A 20,338-nucleotide genomic window follows, 5' to 3' on the forward strand; every position below is an offset into this window, starting at 1 on the left:
CTGAGATCCAGGAGCAGTCAGTCTTTCGGGGACACCCCGTGTCATTATCGGCGAGATTTTCTCCAGAGCTGGAGAACCTGTTTCTGGGCTTCAAGATTCCCCCACTATGTTGTGAGTTTGGAAGTTATTTGCAGATTGCTGCAGGTACAGAGGAGGCTTGGGAAAGGTTTGGGAAGGGGAATTGCTTAAATGACAAAAGGGATGATGAAGGTTGAATTCTTACTTACTGAAGGCATGCAGAATGTTATTTTGCACGGAGAGACTTAGATGCACAGAAAATAACACATTTAAAGAAAAAAAGGGCACAGATGCGGGAAATTGCCGCACCCTGTTATTGCTGTGTTACGTGTGAATACTGCAGCTGCTGCTGTGTGTGTGTGTGTGAGAGAGAGAGAGAGAGACTCCGCCTTTTTAAATCTCCTTGCTTTCAACTCTAGTCTGCACAAAGGGAGGAGGATCATCACTATCTGCTACCCTCTCAGTCCTAGTTGCAACGTTGAGTGCCCCTGTCTTCTCTGGGTGCCCTTTCTCCCTCTCTCTTTAAACCAGCCCCACCTCTCTTCCCCCCGCCGCCGCCTTCTCTGGTCCTGCCTGGTACTGACGGCATGTTTTATGAATGAACATTGGACCTCGGCAGAAGCTCAGGGCTTTCAAGTCACCCCGGGAAGCTGCTAGCAAAGGAACGGGCACGATATTTTTGAACAGGAACAAAAGGGGGAAGAGAGAAAGAAACTTGAGCTGGTGCTTAGCTTGTTACCTGGCTGTGTGTGTGAACCTGAAGGAGTGCCTGTAAGGTAAGAAACAACGAGAGAAAAAAAACATGGCCAGGCAATGTAAATAGAGACTTAAGTACCTCACCTGTCCTCCTGCCTATCAGTTACCTTTTACATGGGCATTATTTAAACAGTAAGATTGTTGTATAAATGCTCATGACTGGCGATAAGACAATACCCTATTCTGTTGGCGCAGGAAGGTAAATCATCTCCCACTCTTGTTGCTATTTGACCAGAACAGCAACGTTAATAATAAAAGAATGATGGGGTAAAAGAGCCGAAGCCGGCACCTGTTCAATGAAAATCAGCCCCTCACTTCCTTCAGCCTCTTGAAGCAAGATCATGTCTCTAAACAAAAATATCCTGAACCCACAAGGCGCCTAGCCCCCCCCCCCCGCAAAAAAAAACTACTTAAAAAACGAAAATGTATAATTCCTTTCTGATTGTTAAATGTACACTTCTTATATTGCTGTATGTTTACTAAGCTGTTCTGCCTGCCCTTTCTCTGAGATGAACGTTGCTTTTTTTCAAAAAGAACTCGTGTTGTTTTTTATTATTTGGCCATGTTTCCTAAACTCAGTCTTGCCCTCTCCTGGATCTACTGGAGTGTGACACCTGCATATGTTGTTTTAGTAAATGTGAGATTCCTGATTCAGTGAGTTTGAACCTTCAAAACCCCCGTTCCTCTGGTGGAGAAAATTTTTCTCCCTGGTTACGAACCCGCAGGCGGCAGGATCCCCACCCTGTACCCTGTAGCGTTAACCTTCTCCCCTCCTGGATCTCAGACTTTCTTAAATTCTTATCAATTGTTCACCTCCCCCGTCCTTTGGCTTGGTGACCCTACATTAAACTGCCAGGTCTCAAGCTCCAGTATTCTGTTTTAAGAGTACTTAAAACCTGCCTCTTTGATCAAACATTTGCCTCTCTGTTTTCATGTCTCCTTAAGTAAATCACTTGTCAAATTTTGTCATAGACCATTCCTGTGAAACGTCTGGGAATGTTTTCACTATGCTCAAGGCACTATATACTGTAAATGTGAGTTGTTGCAGGTAGTCGGACGGAGTGTGTTAAAAGTAAGTCCTATAACAGAGTCCTGGAGTTATACAGCAGAGAAACAGACCCTTTGGTCTGACTTGTCCATGCCAACCAGATATCCTAAATTAATCAAATTATTTGCCAGCCCATATCCCTCTAAACCCTTCCCATTCATGTTCCAATTCAGATGCCTTTTAAATGTTGTTATTCTACATGCACCACCCTCTACGTGAAAAAGTTGTCCTTTAGGTCCCTTTTAAATCTTTTCCCTCTCAGCTTAAGCCTGTGCCCTCCAGTTTTGGATTCCCCTACCAGTGGAAAAGACTTTGACTATTCACCCTATCCACGCCCCCTCGTGATTTTATAAAGCTCTGACGCTCTGAGGAAATAGCCCCAGCCTGTTCAGCCCCTCCCTATAGCTCAAATCCTCGAACCCTGGCATCACCCTTGTAAACCTTTTTCAGCACCCTTTCAAATTGAACTACATCTTCCCTATTGCAGGGAGACCAGAATTGAATTGTGTCTGTAATAATCTTTGATAGAATGGAAAATAATATATACTTGTGGTTTGAGCCTAAGGGAAAGTAGCATGGAAAGAAGTTAGTGTAATGGACTGTTTTCATCATTGTAAATATGTTATAATGAAGTTACTGCTTTAGAGATAGCAGTCTTTGAGAGAGATTCAAGTTATTTCAACCAACAACACAATATTTTCAGATTTGCATCCAGTTGGTGATGGCAATGAGGTCAGGAGGTTAAAATTGTCATGGTTTATAGTCCTGATGAGTAACCAGACACTCCTACAGGAAGTGTGCATGAGGATGGCCTGGGCCTCAGTGGTGTAGCAGTCACACTTGTATGGTTGGCAGGTCTGTGCTGAGACTGAAACCGGAGACATGAAGACTTAGTCTGTTTCTCTGTGGAGCTGAAGACTATACTAGAGTCCAGAAATTCAAGAATACCGGCAAGGAAAATGTTTGTTAAAAGTGAGTGGGTGCAGCAGACGTGATCACTAGGGCAGTGGACGTAAGAGTGCCTTCTCTTTATTTTGATGAGAGATTGCCCCACATATCAAGAGCTTAAAATGAAAGCATTTGTAATGCTAATCTAAATTTGTGGTGGCAAATCATCTAAAATGTAATAGCCAACCGTTAATCCTGCAGTATAAACTCCAAACGATTATTGATATACATCCTATGCCCCACCTTCTTTAATCCAATTTCAAAGAACGTTAATAGGAAGTGTTGTAATTCTAATTTCAATGTAATGGATACAAGACTGATCCTTCTCTACCCCAATATTATCAATTTGAAAAATTCCAGAGATGCAGGACTCTGTCTTGTACAGTTCTTGGAATGCCAGCTCTGATTAAGTGCTCCATTTCTTGGAGCTGAACTTGGATGGTTGAACTTCAAATTCACAGGTTAGCAGAGAATTGGAGTGTGAATGTGTACGGAGGGGGCATAAAATTTGACTTGATTCAAAAATAAGCTGTAGCACAAATCAATTCCTCTCTTCCCCTCTTTGTTAAAGTTAAACATTATGTCATCTTATGAGGATAAACTGTTCAAAGCTATGCATTAGTTTATGACAATATTCTTCAAACAGTCTCAATTTACAACCTCTCAACCTTGTTTTCAATCCACTCTATGTAGTCCCCTATTTCTTTCGCCTCCTCCAGTCTTAAAACTCCCCAACATATCTGCACTACTCCAATTTTGATTCAATGTGCATCCCAGATTTTAATTTCTGCACCAAAGGCAGCTGCATGTATTGCAGACTGGGCTTTAAGCTCTGGACTTTACTCCCTTCACTTCTGTCTTCTTTCCCCCTTTTTGAATAGCCCCTAAAATCTACCTCTTTGATCAAGCTTTTGGTTGTGTATCCTCCTAGCTCCTTATGCAACTTGTCTTACATTTTGTTTGATTAATCATGCTGTGAAGTGCCTTGGGATATTTTGAAAAGCATTCTTGCATAGGGGATGGGCAAAGCCAGCATTTTGTTTCTCTCCCAATTTTAAATGCTTTGCTGGGCTATTTCAGAGGGCATTTAAGATTTAAACACATTGTTTTGGATCTGGAGACATGCATATATTTCCTTTCTTAAAGGACATAGTGAACCAGGTGGATTTTTACAACAGTTGGTGATGCTTTCACAGTTAGCACCATTGAGACAAGTTTTCAATCCCAGATTTATTGACTGTATTTAAATTCCACTGCTGCATTGCAATTTCAACCCATGTGACCAATGCATGAGCTTTGCCCTCTTGACTTCTAGTCCAGGGATATTACTATGATGCCATCCACTTTCACTGCCCATCTAATAACTTCAAAAGGTTCTAAATAAATAAAGGTTGTTGCTGAAACTGATCATTGGGAAAAAACAAAGTAAAAGCCCCTTTTCAAGCAGAAGATAACTGTATGGCCATTTGTTGCTGTTATGTATTATCTAATGTATTAAAAATGAGGATTTTAAAAATTACCTTGTTTGTAGTCTGTACTGTGCCTTCTCACAGCTAGTGGTCAGGTCAACAGAGTCAACTGCATTTCGCTATTTCAGGAACTGGAGCTGTTGCAAAGCTCCAAAAGGATGCAGCAATGACTTTTAATCAACTGTCTGTCCTGTGGGTGGAAGATAATTATCATATTTTACTTAATGCACACTACTGAAGCTATTGTGCTAAAGATCATTTAGATGTCTTTGAACTGTTAATGTATGGATGAGAGAAATGGGCTAAATAAGAAGATTGAAAGTTCGCCTCGTCTGGGACTGTTGTGGACTAATTGTAAGAAAGACTGCTTGCTATGATTAGTCAGTAAAACTGTTCTATCATGTTGTATTCAAGATGATAGAAGACAAACAAGCTGGGTCTTGACCTTTTATCTTTGAGCAGTGTCTGTAAATGGGCGTATGTACTCAGACAGTAATGTAATAATTCAATTTGTAAAGTGATCTTTAAGGACTCAGATGACCAGAACTGCAAAATCATGTTGCAATCCATGAAATACAATTGCACATCTTTTTATTTTGCAAAATGTTTTTGTTTTTTGAATCAAAGTAGTTGTACCTTGATGTTTGTCCATCTTATATCTCCCTTTGTTCTTACTTGGAGCCAGTGCATGTTGTCCACGTGATAGATCTAGTTTACTTAAGTATTTCTGCACAGGCTTTTGGTTTTTCATTGAATGTGAGCATTGGTCCAGCATTTCTTCTGCATTCCTAATTGCCCTTGAGAAAGTGCTGGTGAGTTGCTTTCTTGAATAGCTGCATTTCACGTGATGAGGAGTGGAAGTTCTAGGATTGCACTCAGTGACAGTGAAAGAATGGCATTATACTGTACTTTCTGTGGTATTTCCCAGATGACCACTCCTAGTATCGTGAAAGTATTTGCAATCATCAGGATTCCTGATGAAGGGCATGTGCCCGAAACATCGATTCCCCTGCTCCTCGGATGCTGCCTGACCTGTGCTTTTCTAGCACCACACTCTCGACTCTGATCTCCAGCATCTGTAGTCCTCACTTTCTCCCTGCTTATGATAAAGGAGAACGCAATTATGGATGACTAATCGACCAATAAACTGAAAAAAAAAATCAGATCGGCGGTAATATCCTGGGTGAGGAGTTCATGAAATATTTTGAGATGATTTTTTTAGAATAGCATAGTAGCTGTGTGGTGAGCACTGCTGCCTCATAATATTAAGGATCTGGGCTCGATTTCTCTTTCAGACGACTGTCTGTGTGGGTTTTGCACATTCTTCCTGTGTCTGTGAGTGTTTCCTCCCATAGCTCAAAGATGTGCAGGTTGGGTGGATTGGCCATGCTGAATTGCCCGATGTGCAGGAGGGATAGGGTGGTGGAATGGGTCTGAGTGCGATGCTTTCTGAAGGGTTGGTGTAACTCAGTGGGCCAAATGGACTGCTTCCACATGGGAGGGATTCTATCACATTTTGGAACCAGCCAAAGGGCAGGTCATTTTCTAAGTACTCTGTCAGATATTATTATGTGCCTCTGAAGCAGGCGGGACTTGATTTCAGGCCTCCTGGTCCAGAGGTAGGGACATTACCATTAAACCACAGGAGCAGTTCATATTAGAATAAGTGCACAGAACTGTGGATGCTGAAAATTTGAAACAAAACTGGAGAATACTGGATAAACACAGCAGGTCTGGCAGAATCTGTCGAGAGAATGCAGAGTTAACACTTTTGAGTCCAATGACATTTTTTTAGAACTGATGACAACTGGGAAAGGTTGAGTTTATGCTGAAGACAGTGGGAGGGGAGTGAATAGAATACTTGGAGATAGAACCCAGAAAGAGAGAGAATGATAGACAAAGAAAGAGCTGATGATAAGCTAAGAGAGAGATCTAAATGCTAAGCAAGGTGCTAATGAGATGTGTGAATAGTTAAAAATGGTTTGAAAATTGTCCATCATTGTGGAATGCTGATGGTATGTGTTCGTGGTTATCTCACTGAATCTTTGCTGTGGTATTCCTTCAGCACAATACTAGTGAATGCTAGCACAGTCTTGGTCAGTCTGTCGCTCTTGTCAAATTTGATTGAGCCTCTGTTGGCTTGCTTCTTTGCCATATCAAATGTTTCTTTCACACCATGGTAGATAATCTCAACAGATTATTTCTAAAACAAAGTATAAGAAACCCAATGAAATCTTCTACAGGTTGCCTCTTATCTAGTTCTTTGACAAAGATTTACTTCTGGATCAAATTGTTCTTTGGAAGGTAGTCAAACTCCAAATCTCTGAAGGAAGTTGAAGCCATGATATGCCTGCAAGTTCAAAAGTGAAGTTGATTGATTGAAAACAACATAGACATTTCAATTGTCTTAGTGTTGTCTTCTAGTGTAATGTAGCATTCTAATACTTCGAAGTTATTCCATGGCTGAGCCATGGAATCTCATCTTTGTAAGCTATAACTGCTGCTTCAGCTATGGTAATTGGACTGATAGATAGTGATCTTGACATTGATGTCAAGCTTAAGTTTAATAGGCTGTCTATTGAGATAGGAGAAAGTGAGGACTGCAGCTGCTGGAGATCAGAGTGGAGAGTGTAGTGCTGGAAAAGCATAGCTGGTCAGGCAGCATCAGAGGAGCAGGAGAATTGACGTTTCGGGCACGAGCCCTTCATCAGGAATGAGGGATGTCTATTGAGATAAACAAGTTCTGTGAATCCCAGGATGCTAGAATCACTAATTTCTGCTATTACTGTCTTGGTTACCTTTTTTGAATGAGATTGCTATTCTATAATAAGGTTTTTAATATGTGTTCTCCTCCATTCGTTTCACTCTCGGTGGGCTTCTTCTGGACTCAGTATTTGACTTTGGGCATGAGTTGAAAGTGCCCGTGTTGGACTGGGGTATACAAAGTTAAAAATCACACAACACCAGGTTATAGTCCAACAGGTTTAATTGGAAGCACTAGCTTTCGGAACGTCGTTCCTTCATCAGGTGGTTGATGGAGTGGTGCTCCATAAGCTAGTGCTTCCAATTAAATCTGTTGGACTATAACCTGGTGTTGTGTGATTTTTAACTTTGATTTTAGGGAAATGCTGTGTCTTTAGAAGTCTCGCCTCCATGAAGCCCAGTCTGGTGTTTTGTATGGTTGATTTTCTGACCTTGAGTATGCTAGGATTTATATCTTTTTCCATTTCTTAATGGGCTGATTAATCCCAGTAAGCTGTTTTAAATCTATCTGTATTATCACAATATTATTTGTAATCTTCTATTGCTTAAGCTCATCTTTTATATTCACAAATGTTTTCTATTGGTGTCGAGCTTGCAGCTTTGTGCAGCTTTCCCTTTATCTGTCGTCCTTTTATTGTATTTTTGTGTGACCATGTTAAATTCTTCTATAAAGTCTTAACTTGTATAATTGGGAGTTTTGCAGTGATTTACTGCTGTCAAGTTTTTTTAAATTTCATTTATTTATCTTTTGATACTGTGTTTCTATTATGCTTATTGGATTTCCCTACCTTTTTAATCAAAATGGTGGCTGCCTGATTCTTCTAAATGTTTTCCACTTTCTACAGCCAAGTTGGAATTTTCCCACTTCTTCCCTGATGAAATGGTGCTTTTCTGTCTCTTAATGGTCCAAACCATCAAACATTCTCTGGCTGCGATCATCATAATATTGCCCAGCTTAACTACCAGTCCTCCTTAAATCTTGAATTTTACCTGACTCTTCTAGTGCTAGAATCATTTGATCGATTTTCTTTTAAATTTTCTTGTTTTCAGCTTAAATTCTGAAGCCTTCGTGATTCTGTAGCCCTGGTCTAAATTTCTTTTTTGGCTCTTTCACCACTACTTGCAGCTGCACCTTGTCAAAGTCTATGACACTCCTTGTGAGATCTCGGTTTCACTCCTTTGCTTTCCCATTCTGATCTTTTCCCTTAGTCATATAGATAGATAGATTGGGGAGTTGGGTGGAGAGGTGGTAGATGGAGTTCAGTCCGGACGGGTGCGAGGTGATGCATTTTGGAAGATCCAATTAAAGAGCGAACTATAAAGTAAATGGAAAAGTCCTGGAGAAAATTGATGTATCGAGAGATCTGGGTGTTCAGGTCCATTGTACTCTGAATGTGACAACACAGGTCGATAGAGTGGCCAAGAAGGCATACAACATGATTTCCTTCAGCAAATAGGGTATTGAGTACAAGTGTTGGCAGGTCATGTTACAGTTGTATTAGACTTTGGTTCAGCCACATTTGGAGTACTGCATATAATTCTGGTCGCCACATTACCAAAAGGGTGTGGATGCTTTGGAGAGGGTGCAGCGGAGGTTCACCAGGATGTTGCTTGGTATGGAGGGTGCTAGCTATGAGGAGAGGTTGAGTAGAGTAGGATTATTTTCATTGGAAAGAAGGAGGTTGAGGCCTACAAAATCATGAGAGGTGTAGACAGATTGGATATCCAGACAGTTTTTCCCAGAATGGTGGACTCAATTACTAGGGGTTACAAGTGCAAAGTGAGAGGGGAAAGGTTTAGGGGAAATATGCGTGGCAAGTTCTTCACACAGAGGGTGATGGGTGCCTGGAACGCGTTGCCAGTGGAGGTGGTAGGGGCGGGAATGATCACGTCTTTCAAGATGTATCAAGTCATGATGGGCAGGGAGCAAAAAGGGGCCAAAGGTTTGGTGCTGGAGAGGCGCGGCCGGTCGGACAGCATCCGAGGGGTGGGAGGGTCGACGTTTCGGGTAGAAGCTCTTCGTCGGGAATGAAGGAATCTTGGTGGGGGGCTTTTGCCCAAAGCGCTGATCTTCCTGTTCTTCAGATGCTGCCTGACTGGCTATGCTTTTCCAGCACCACACTCTTGGCTCTAATCTCCAGCATCTGCAATAATCACCTTCACCTTGGGAACAAAAGGATACAAATCCTTAGAAAATAGGTGACAGGTTTACTTAAAGGAACTGGATCTTTGCATACTTGAAGAGCCTGTTCCTGAGCTTTAATGTTCTTTGTTCATGATCTCTAACATCGCCTGCTGGAGTCTCCTGTTGCTTTCTACAGAGCCTCCTTGGTGAAGGCCTCTGTATTTTCTAAGTGTACAAAGTTAAAGATCACACAACACCAAGTTATAGCTAGCAACCTGCCGAAGGAGCAGTGCTCTGAAAACTAGTGCTTCCAAATAAACCTGTGGCACCACAACCTGGTGCTGTGTGATTTTTAACTTTGTCCAACAATGGCACCTCCACATCATTTTCTAAGCTTGCTTTTCGGTCTTTGTTTTTTGCCTAGCACACACTCTTAACCCAATCCATCTTAGAAGCTTCTGGATGAAGTTTCAGATTTGGATTGAATTTGCTGGACTTGCATTTTTTTTTTTGCTGCTCCCACAGATATTGTATTTCAGCTGCAGACTGTCAATGTAATCCTAGAATAATTAAATTCACTGGTTTGAGATTTTTCCCTTGTGATTTTCCTGGTTTTCTTGTGGTGGGAGTCAGACCTGCAGCATTGCAACCATGTGCTGTTTCCCAGATGACCACTGCTGACACCTGAGGAGTTTGATACCTTTACTAATGTGTGGAAAGGACTGTTTGTAGTACTGTAGTTTGCTGCAGTCAATTCTCCTTTGTCATGGGCCTATCTAGTGACGAATGGATAAGAATACATCACGTCTTTTAGGAGTCATTTTAGAAGTTGTTTTTCTTAAACAACAAGGTGCATTGCACAATAGCAGAACAAATAATTGCTTTTTCATTCGGCTTAATTGCTAGGACCTTTGGCAACTAATCAAGATATGTCTCCTTTCTTCAAAATCTAGAGTAGAAAACCTCTTCTTGATAAACAAACTAGCAAAACATGAACATTGTGATTTTTAAAAGTTGTGCAGTTTTGGGTGAGTGAGTTCCCAGTAGGTGAAAGGAAAAACTTGTGTTTTTATTGCAAGTTCCACAACCTCGGCATATTCCCAAACTGTAGCCAGCAAAGCACTTTTTAATTTAGTTTTTAATTCTCCTGCTCTTCAAAATAGTGGCTGTAGGGTACTTTGCATGCATCCAAGGACAGGCCTCAATTTACTGCCTCTTCGTAAGGATGGCATCTCCAACACTGTCGCTCTCTTCCCATATGGGATCTGGATGTAGGCTGTCTCATATGATACAATATTTACAAATGATGATTGCAAGATCTGGAACTTCAAAATTTGATAAGTGTTATTGATCTGGTTCTGATGTTTCCACGGGCTATAAATCCTTGTAAAGATTGGACAGATTTCTTGGCTAGAATTTGACATCAGAAAAATGGGAACCCTTTCAAATTTATACTTGTATGCTCACAGAGGAAATGCTGGGCCGTGAGATTAAACTGCAGTAAATAGTATTCTATCTCGTACTATATTCCATTCACCCTCTCCTGAACTTACTGAATTACATCAGTCCTCATAACTATTATTTTGTTTCAGCCTAGTACAGTCACTTTAAATAGTTTCATTTTGTAATTGTACATATTAGCACTGGCCTGGCCAAGGAACAGATTCTTTACAGACCTCATGCCTCCACCCACTCCATCCTGCCTTATGGTCTGTTTTGACCATTTTCAATGGGCAAGGGGAGGTGATGGAGAAAGTGAGGTCTGCAGATGCTGGAGATCAAAGTTGAAACTTTATTGCTGGAACAGCACAGCAGGTCAGGCAGCATCCAGGGAACAGGAGATTCGACGTTTCGGGCACAGGCCCTTCTTCAGGGGAGGTGATGGCCAAGTGGTATTATCGCTGGACTCTTAGTTCAGAGACCCAGATAAAGTTTTGGGGACCTGTGTTCGAATCCCACCGCAGTAGCTGGTGTGATTTGAAATCAATAAATAGCTAGAATTCAGAGTCTTATGATAACCAGGAAAAACCCATCTGGTTCACTAATGCCCTTTAGGGAAGGAAACTGCCTCTCGGCAATTAGAGGTGGGCATTAAATGCTGGCCTATCCAGCAACACTCTTATCCCCTGAATGAATAAAAAAAATTCCAAGCACTCAGACAATATAAAAAGAGACATTAGCAATGAACTGTCACCTGGTTTGGGTGAAAGACCCTTTAATGCTGAACTGAATATAGAATCTATAAAGTTCAACATTTTAGTCCTACAAACTGAACAAAACTTAAACATCATATTAATATTTTTTAAAGAATATTGTGTTACATTCAGAGACCAAAATTTTTAAATTTCTTTACTGTATTTCTTGTTTGACGTTCGTTAATTTATTTATGGGGTTTGAATCATGGAAGTAAAAGCAGCAGCTTGCAACGAGGCTTATGAAATGTAACCCTAAAGCAAATCTTTGCTGTAAAAAGCAGGTTAAATAATGTCAATACAGGTTAATTGGAGAGGAATGATGGACCAATATATTTTCTCACAAATTAACAAGACTATCGCCATATGTATATGATATGGAAGCTTCAGTTGAGGGGCAGGTGCAAGGTTTAACTGTGGATGTTCTAATGTATTTGTCCAATTTTTGCACCTTTCCAATATCTGTCTGCTTCACATAAACTGCATCTTGCTTTTATAATTCCAATTTTTTTAACAGGCAAATTGGTTGTATTTGTCCATTAGTTGCTGCTCAGACATTAGTGAAGTTAGTAATTATCATGCAAGTAAGTGCCTTTATATTAATGTGCTAGATGTTAATTGCTGTCAGCCAGCTGTCATGACTCTGAAAATGATTCTTTACAAATGTTAAAAAAAAACAGGTTTTGAACCTTCAGGGAGACATTTAAAAAATGCCATTTTTAAAATTAAAATTTAATGTTTCTCTCGCTCATCTTTTGCTTTCGTTCTCCATGTCCCTCTGAAGAGGTTGTTAGTTCAGTTCCATAGATAGCCAGTATGTAGTTCAGAACAACATTAACATCATGGATTCAATAAAAACCAACAATAAAAAACAAAAACAGAATTTGACAGAGAAACTCAGCAGGTCTGGCAGCATCTGTGGAGAGAAAAACAGAGTTAACGCTCTGAATCCAGTGACCCTTCTTTAGTTCAGATGCTCTCAGATCTGCTGAGTTTCTCCAGCAATATCTGTTTTTGTTTTCTTCAGATCTTCAGCTTTCAGAGTTCTTTGTTTTGTTATCATGAGTTCAATTCCTGCTCTGTTGATGTTGATTTAGGATCTGTCTCCTTGCCCTCTTCCCTGAGATTGGAAGAGGGTGGCAAACTGCCACTGATGAAATTTGCCAAGAAAAACAGTTCAGGGTGAACCATCAGCCAAAGACCAGCTTTTTGGCAGAGTGCACACAGAATATAATTCTTCCTCTTATGACAGTCTTTGTTTCCCTTTTGGTATTTCTCGTTCTTATATTGAATTGAGCCTCTTGAATTCGCTATCTTTCTCAGACTTACAGTCATAGAGATGTACAGCACGGGAACAGATCCTTATGTCCAACTCGTCCATGCCGACCAAACATCCCAACCCAGTCTAGTCCCACCTGCCAGTACCCGGCCCATATCACTCCAAACCTTTATTTACGAATCCTCCAATCTCACTGTTAAGGTGATGACCTGTTGCTTGCCTCATTCATTCTCGTCTTTATGTCCTATTACCCTCACTGAAAGTGGGAGCTTATAATGAAGCAACCTTGGGGGCAAATATTTTTTGAACTGAGATATGCAGGGGCACTTCACTCATTGCAATTTCTGCTGAAATGGGGGCCCATTCTGTTATCAGATGCTCCTAGTGCCTCAAATGCACGTAAATGTTGTGTGGTTTAAGTAAGACATGCCTTTGATTTGTTTGGATAGTCAAACTCCAATGTTTTTGTTTCCTTGATGTGCAATGTACAGAACCATTTGTAACTATGTATGTATAAAAAGGTTTTTTATGAATAAATTATAATTTTGAAATTAAAAACATCATTAAGCACCCTGTTATTGTGTAAAACTGGCCTATGTTCATGTAAAGAAGTGACTGAGGGGTTTGTCTTCTTTGTTTGACAGTTGATAATGTGAGGATTCCAGTTGCATGATGAGTAGCAGCAGCTTTCAATTTGTATGTTAACCTGTAGGACAGTGCAACAACTGAAATCAACTTTGGAGTGTGGTTAAAAGATTGGTCAGATCTCTTACCACCTCCACAAATAAAAGCAAAATACTGAGATGATGGAGATCCAGAATAAAAACCAAGTGCTGCAGAAACCCAGCAAGTTTGGCAGCATCTGTGCTGAGTTAATGTTTCAATTTGAATGTGACTCTTTTGAGGTTCTGAGTTCCAGGGTAATTCAAAGAAAAGCTGCAAGAAATACTGAATTGGCTCACAAACTCTTAGCATTTGCCTGTACCTGTGTTTTAGTTTTTGCCGCTGTTTACCTATTTAGTTACTTATCTATGCAATTTAACTATGTGATCTGCCTGTATTGCTCGCAAGACAAAGCTTTTCACTGTGCCTCTGTACACGTGACAATAAATTCAATTTAATTCAAGGCTGGAAAGGTATTTCTTTGGTTTCAGGGGAAGGATTCCTATGAACAGATGTTTAAAACAATGTTATCTTCTGTCTCAAAAGTTTTGACTGATACCCCACTCCGTGTTGACCAGAGATGATTGAATGAGGAGAGACATTGAGATTTCCATTAACCTTTTATGTGAAAAAGTGTCTTCCTCTTGTTCGTAAGTGACCAATATCTAATTAGTACATTTGGCCCTTTTGTTCTTGATTTCTCCACTCACTGAGACAGGTTTTCGGTACCTATCTTACTTGAATCCCTTTATCATTTTTAATCATCTCAACTTGTAAACTTGAGTACAAAAGAACAATGTTGTCTAGAAATTGTTGTTAACCATAACAAATCAATGCAATGATGAGGCATTCTCTTGTTTACAGTCTTACTGGAGACATTAAGCTGTTTATCTACATTTGTTAATAGCCTATAAATGTGCTAATGTTTTCTGCCATCAACAAATGATTTGGAGGTGCTGTGTTGGACTGGGGTGGACAAAGTTATAACTCTCACAACACCAGGTTATAGTCCAACAGATTTATTTGAAAGCTAGTGCTTCCAAATAAACCTGTTGGACTATAACCTGGTGTTTGTATGATTTTTAACATCAACAAATGATGATGCGTTTGTGTGACGCTTTATCAGAAAATGAGCTCAAGGTCTTGTTTAGATGCCACTTATCCCTCTTGACACAATTTAACAATAAGGAATTTAAAATCATTCTTTCAGTGCAGAAAATTTAAGCAAAAAAAGCTTCTACCTGCTGAGGTTGAGAAGATTAAGAGATGATTAGATTAGATTATCTTCAGTGTGGAAACCGGCCCTTCAGCCCAACATGTCCACACCGACCCTCCGAAGAGCAACCCACCCAGACCCATTCCCCTCTTCACTTAACACTACAGGAAATTTAGAATGGCCAATTCACCTAACCAGCACATCTTTGGACTGTGGGAGGAAACCCACACAGACACAGGGAGAATGTGCAAACTCCACACAGACAGTTGCCCAAGGTGGGAATTGAACCCAGGTCTCTAGCGCTGTGAGGCAGCAGTGCTAACCACTGTGCCACTGTGCCGACTTGAAGCACGTGAGACTCCAAGAGATCTTAACAGGGTACATGAGGAGAGAATGCTTCCTCTTTATAGGAGAATCAAGAACTTGGTGTCACTATTTTTAAACCAGAGGTTGCTTGTTAAAACAGAGTCTGTGGAAATCCACATGGTAGAAGCAGAGTCCATGAAAACTGTTAAGCAGAGGTGGATAGATTCTTGTTGAGTAAAGGGGGTTGTGGTGAAAGGTTACTGGGGATAGGTGGGACTACAGAGATTACAATCAGAAACAGCCATTGTCCTTTTGCAGGCAAAGCAGCTGAATGGCTTTTTTGTGTTCCTTGTTGCTATCCCGTAGCACTATTTCAGGGTACAATATTTATTCTTCTACCAACGTCATAAAAAAGAACATTTTCAGTTCATCATGTTATAGTTTGGCACTAACTGTGTACAAATTGAGTTTTCTACATAACAATAGTGACTACACTGGCAAAAGATATTTCACTGGCTGTAATCATTTTGGGATGTCCTCAGGTTACGAAACTTCAGAGTGCTTTGGTGCAGAGGGATCTGAGTGTCCTTGTGCGTGACATGCAGAAAATTAATATTCGAATACAGCAGGCAATAAAGAAGCTTTGGAATTTCTGGCAGAAAGGATAGAGTTTAAAAATAGAGTAGTGTTACTGTAATTGTACAAGCCTACCTGGAGTATTGTGTACAGTTTTGATCACCTTATTGAGGAGGGCTGTAGTTCCATTGGAGGCAGTTCAGAAGGCGTTCACTACAATGATCCCAGAGAAGAGGGGTTTGTCTTATGAAAAGAGATTGAGCAGGTTAAGCAACACTCTCCAGGGCATAGAAGCATGACAGGAGATCTAGTGAGGTATATGAGATGCTAAAGAGGATTGACAAAGTAGATGTGTAAAAAATGCTTCCTTTTGTGGGGCAGTTCAGAACGAGAGGTCCAAGTTTCAGGATAAGAGATAGCAGATTTAAAACACAAATGATGAGATATTTCTTCTCTCAAAGAGTCATTCACCCCCCAGAGAGTTTTGGATGCAAGGGCATTGAGTAAATTTAAAGAGGCAATAGATTTTTAATTGGTGTTTGTTTGAGTATTTTGGATAGCAGGCAGGAAAATGGAGTCGAGACTGAGATGAGATCAGCCATGATCGTATTGAATTGTGGAGGAGCTGCATTGCCACCAACTGTTCCATCTTATGTTCATATGCAAGGTGCTATATAAATGCAAGTGTTTCTTTTTGTGATATTCTTATCACAACTTTGTACATTATACAAGATGTCAGTTCACAAGTTTACGAGACCTGTCGAGTGGTTAGGTACTAATGAAAGGAACTGGACCCTGTGATGTTGCTCCCAAATTTGTGGGCAGCTGCTGGGTGGAAGGAATTTGATAGTTAACGTTCATTTTCCAGCCTGGAACAAATCACTTAGATAAACTGAAATGCACTTTAACCTTGCTACTGAATGGAAAGAAAAATCGATTCTTCATAAACAATTTTTGTTTTAAGTGTCAACATCACTACTGATCATAGATATCAGGCTGTTTCATGAGGGACTAAAAATGGGAAATGAATAGAATTTTAAAAATGTACATAAAAATAAATGGAACAAAGAACAACACAATGGAATTTTAAAATGTTGAGTTCAAGAACATTTAAAATTAAATTGTTTGAATGTTGGCATTACTGGCTAGGCTGGTATTCATTAACTGTCCCAAATAGCCCTCCTCGCTAAGTTAGTGGTGAGCTGCTTTTCTTGTTCAGCTATGTCAGTGAGGAAGTTTCAGGATTTTGACCATATAATAGCGAAGGAATGATGATCCAGTTCCAAATCAGGATCGTATGTGGTTTGAGGAGAACTTCCATGTGCTGATATTTCCATGCATCTGCTGCCCTTGTGTTCTGGGTGTTAGAAGCCATGAGTTTGGAAGATGTTCTCAAAGGAGCTTTGGGGAATTGCTGTAGCGTTTCTTGTGGAAGGTGCACATTGATGCCACTCTTCTAGTGGTTATGCTGCATTTTGAGATGATTGAAGGATAAACATTAGCTAGGACACTGGTAGATGACATCCTTAATTCCTCTTTAAAATAGTGCTGTGCGCTCTTTTAAAATGCACCCGAGATGGTGGACATGGTCTCGGTTTAACACCACACCTGAAAGACAGCACCTCTGGCAACATAACGATCAGTCAACACTGCTCCAGGAGCATCATTTTTGATTTTTATGCTGAAATCCTGAATCCACATCCTTCCAAGTCAGGTAAGTATGCTGTCCATGGAGATCGAGCTTAGAACTTGTTTCCTTGTCCTATAAGCTATTTGTAAATGATTACATGGTGGATTGACAATATTTGCCTTTTGTTTAAAATGACAGCAATGAACAAACTAAATTACTATAGACTACTTTGTCAAGCCTCTCAAACCTTAATAACTTATTGGAATCGATTCTGAGAGACAGGATAAACAGTGACTGAAAAGGCATGTGGGTTAATCAAGAAATTTTAATTTTATATGAGCCCTCTGTACTCCTGCTCATCATATTGTGTGAAGTGTGTTGTCTCTCATTATAAGACAGATTTTATATCATCTTCCTATTGGAGGGATCCACAGGATTCGATTCCTTTCATGTATTAGAGGAAAACTACTTGTACTCTCATGAGACGAGGCTCTTGTCTCAACTAGATTCAGTTCATTGCTTGATAGTTACATTGTGGTAGGCCATTCAGCCCATTGAGTCTGCTCCTTCATTCGTGAAATTGTGGCTGAGCTGATAACCTTTAACTCCACTTTTCTTCCTTTTCCCCATATCCCTTGATTCCCTTTCTGATTTAAAAATCTTTCTATCTCTGCCTTGAATATGAATGACTGAGACTCTGCAGTCCTCATTGCTAAAGAATTCCATTGATTCACTACCCTCTGAGAGAAACAAAGTCCTCCTCATCTCTGTCTTAATTGGGTGATCTCTGAGGGTTCACCCTGTGGTCCGACTCCCCCAGGGTGAAACAACCCATCCACATCTGTTTTGTCAAACTCCCTGAGCATCAGTGAGGTTTGGGGTCGGAATTAGTTCCCGTGCAGATCAAGTCACAGCCTTCTACAGTAATGTAATTTAAAGTTGAAGACTCTTGAGATCAGAATTGGAAGAGAGTAGAGGTGTCAGACTGTTAGTGCTGAAGGAAGTTATAAGATAATGTGCTGCAAGACAATGGAGGAAGTTGTCAGTGAGCACTGCAGTGATAAGTGACTGGAACTTGTGAGTCAGGACATTGGCAGGTTAGATGGTGGCTGAGTTAACTTTCAGAGGCAGAGGCTGCAACATTAGCACCTCAAAAGTTGTTCACATCGAATAACCCCAATAATGAAATTAAAATCAACTATGGCAAGATGAATTGTTGCCATTAAAAAATGCGCCAGGGTAGAATTACTTTCTTAAAAAAGTGTTCACTTGGAAACTTTTTAAAATTAACTTGTATAGACATAGCTCAGTCTATAGGGATTTATTAATACTGAGCAAATAGGTGTTGTAACTATGAAATTAAACAAAAATTCTGTTCGATAATTACTTTCGTGGACTCTGTGTTGACATTGTATTAGTTCATGACAGCTGAATGAATAATACTTTGACTCTGGGGAGGCAAGATAGACTGTATGTATTATAAGGTGGATAGTAGAACAGTATGGGGCACATAACAAAAAGCAATGCTAAGCCAAGATCTTTCTTTCCCTTAGATTATCAACTTGAACATTCCCTTTCTCCACCACCGACAACAGTGTACCAGTTACAAGATGCACTGCAACAGCATGTCAAGCATCCTTTAAAAGCACTTTCTAAATCTATCAGCTTCATGCCCTCTATCCTGCAGAGTAAATGCTGGAGAGTGGGATCTGGTTGGATGACTTATTTCTTGGGTGATAAAGACATGATAGGTCAAATGACTTTTTTTATGCCGTAAGCTTTTGGAGAATTTCAATGGGAATGATAGTTTGACAATAAAACAACTCTTTTACTGTTTCCTGCAGATTTGGATTTGATGCAAAATTGCACAGAGATCTCAGCTGTGTAAAATTGTAAATGCCTTTGCAAAGCCACCAAGCCACTAACAACAATATTAACATAGCATCTTTAACAAGATACTTGAAGTAGCAACTGTCAAATAAGATCCAACATTTAAAGTCAGTTATAAAAAGAGAGAGTGAGATTTAGGAAAAGCTTAGGGTTCAGGCAGCTGAAGGAATGGCCATCAGTAATGGAGCAAATAAAATTGAGGATAATCATGGATAACAGATGGATGGGAACACCACAACCTACAACACCTTCACACTTTCTCTCTCTCTTTTCACCCCCCCCCCCCCCCCCCCTCTCCCAATAAAAGATACACACTGACTGCCTTGGAACCATATTACTATTCTTCGCTGCCTCTGAGTCAACATCCTGGGACACCTCCCAAACAGCACTGTGGGTGTCCTGACGTCACATGGACTGCAGTGGACTTTTTGAGTAGGGCTCACTATCATCATCTTGAGAGCAAATCCGGATGGGCAACAAATTCTGGCCTTGCCAGTGACATATGAAAAAATTTAAAAAACAATACTGAATGATGCTGTGGTTCTGTTCGCCGAGCTGGAAGTTTTCGTTCCCTGTCTAGGTGACATCCTCAGTGCTTGGGGGCCGTCTGTGAAGCGCTTCTGTGGTGTTTCCTCCGGCATTTATAGTGGCCTGTCCCTGCTGCTTCCGGTTGCCAGTTTCAGCTGTCCGGTGTAGAGGCTGGTATATTGGGTGCAGGTCGATGTGTTTGTTGATGGAGTTTGTGGATGAGTGCCATGCTTCTAGGAATTCCCTGGCTGTTCTTTGTTTGGCTTGCCCTATAATGGTAGTGTTGTCCCAGTCGAATTCATGTTGCTTGTCGTCTGCGTGTGTGGCAACTAGGGATAGCTGGTCGTGTCGTTTCGTGGCTAGTTGATGTTCGTGGATGCGGATCGTTAGCTGTCTTCCTGTTTGTCCTATATAGTGTTTTGTGCAGTCCTTGCATGGAACACCTGATCAGCGGATCCAGACACTCTATACAATCAACACAGGAATTCTTGGAAATCATCAGAAATATACACATGGACAAGGAAGAAACCATGGTCTCATTCGACATAACGGCACTATTCACCTCTATTGACAAAGCCCTAGCCAGAGAAACAATAGCCAACCTGCTGAACAGACACAACAGACAACAGGACGTTGAACCCATCAACAAAGACGGCATACTTAAACTACTGGACTTGTGCCTCACAACACACTTCACATTCAACAACCAGATATACGAACAAATCAACGGAACACCCATGGGATCACCAATCTCGGGACTCATAGCAGAGGCACTTATGCAAAGGTTAGAACAAACAGTCCTACCACAAATTCAACACAAACTCTGGGTCAGATATGTCGATGACACATTTGTAATCATTAAAAACACGGAAATAGAAAAAACACACCAGATCATCAACGCCACACTCACAGGAATCCAATTCACGAGAGA

General features: G+C 40.6%; 1 protein-coding gene across 1 annotated transcript in view; it reads left to right on the plus strand.

Annotated features, from left to right (window-relative positions):
* Positions 1–384: 384 nt before the first annotated feature.
* Positions 385–20,338, plus strand: part of LOC122563055 (coronin-2B-like) — a 162,224-nt gene continuing 142,270 nt past the window's right edge. Inside the window, exon 1 of the mRNA XM_043716406.1 lies at positions 385–794. The gene's annotated coding sequence lies outside the window, so the exon portion shown is untranslated. The remainder of the gene's footprint in view (positions 795–20,338) is intronic.

Source organism: Chiloscyllium plagiosum, chromosome 2 (assembly GCF_004010195.1).
Source record: "Chiloscyllium plagiosum isolate BGI_BamShark_2017 chromosome 2, ASM401019v2, whole genome shotgun sequence".
Taxonomy (NCBI): domain Eukaryota; kingdom Metazoa; phylum Chordata; class Chondrichthyes; order Orectolobiformes; family Hemiscylliidae; genus Chiloscyllium; species Chiloscyllium plagiosum.